The sequence below is a fragment of the Microtus ochrogaster genome, chromosome 22, assembly GCF_000317375.1.
Source record: "Microtus ochrogaster isolate Prairie Vole_2 chromosome 22, MicOch1.0, whole genome shotgun sequence".
In the NCBI taxonomy this organism is placed as follows: Eukaryota; Metazoa; Chordata; class Mammalia; order Rodentia; family Cricetidae; genus Microtus; species Microtus ochrogaster.
The window spans coordinates 34,319,299-34,320,648 of record NC_022023.1 but is presented as its reverse complement, the minus strand read 5'-3'; the positions used below and the strand labels follow the sequence as shown (position 1 = coordinate 34,320,648).

At 39.5% G+C, this 1,350-nt stretch overlaps 1 long non-coding RNA gene across 1 annotated transcript in view; it reads right to left on the bottom strand.

Annotated features, from left to right (window-relative positions):
- Positions 1-1,350, bottom strand: part of LOC113457343 — an 11,087-nt gene that overhangs the window by 1,669 nt on the left and 8,068 nt on the right. The window contains exon 2 of the long non-coding RNA XR_003377934.1: positions 342-586. This is a non-coding gene — a long non-coding RNA (uncharacterized LOC113457343). The remainder of the gene's footprint in view (positions 1-341; positions 587-1,350) is intronic.

Below are 1,350 nucleotides of genomic sequence, written 5' to 3'. Positions count from 1 at the left end.
TAGACCAGGCTGGTCTCGAACTCACAGAGATCCGCCTGCCTCTGCCTCCCGAGTGCTGGGATTAAAGGCGTGCGCCACCATCGCCCGGCTCATAAATGTCATTTTCATTTGTGAATAAATAGCCTCATTTATTAGGTTCACGGGGATTGTCACCAGTGTGAAATTTTTCATGACTTTGAAGGTAACTGCAATAGAAAAGACTTTACTGCACTGACTACATTCATAATGTTTTTGTCAAGTATGACTCCTTTCATGACTGAAAAGATGGCTGTTCTGTGCAAAGACTTTGCCACATTGATTACAATCACAGAGTTTTCTCACCAGTATGACTTTTTACTTACTTGAATGTGACTGTTATATGCAACATTTATACCAAATTGATTATATCCATTAGGTTTCATTCCAGTATGACTTCGTTCAAGCCTGTGAAGACTACTCTTCTGTGCAAAGACTTTACCACATTGATAACATAAATAAGGTTTCTCTCCAGTATGACTTCTTTCATGACCAAAATTTTTCTTCTCTGAAAAGGCTTTATCACATCGATTACATGTATAGGGTTTCTTCGATATGGATTCTTTCATGCCTGTGAAGATAAGGATTGTGTGCAAAGGCTTTATCACATTGATTATATTAACGGGTTTCTCACTGGCATGAATGCTTTCAAGACTGAAAAGGTGACTCTTCTGAGCAAAGGCTTTACCGCATTGATTATATGCATAGGGTTTCTTTCCAGTATGAATCATTTCATGCCTGTGAAGACTAATCTTCTGTGCAAAAGCTTTACAACAATAATTACATTTATAAGGTTTCTCTGCCGTGTGAATTCTTAGATGAGAAGATGACTCTTACATGCAAAGAATAAACCACACTGATTACATCCATAGGGGGTTTCTCTCCCGTGTGAATTCTTAGATGAGCGAGGTGATTCTTACGTGCAAAGGTTTTATCACATTGGTTACATTCATAGGGTCGCTCTCCAGAGTGACTTCTCTTATGTATTTGAAGATAACTGGGATATGCAAAGGCTTTATTACATTGATGATAGTCATACCTTTCTCTCTAGCTCGAGTTCTATGTACTTGATGAAGACTGTGACATGCAAAGGCTTTTTAACTTTGATTATACTCATGAGGTTTTCCTAGAAAGTCTCCTGTTCTGTCACCTCTAGAGGTAAGTCTTGAGGTGCCTTTTGTTTAGACACTTAGAGATCAGACATATCACATTTCCCTTTGTAACCCAGTCAGCCATGTTATTTTAAAAAATGTTATGAAAGCCGGGCAGTGGTGGCGCACGCCTTTAATCCCAGCACTTGGGAGGCAGAGGCAGGCGGATCTCTGTGAGTTCTAG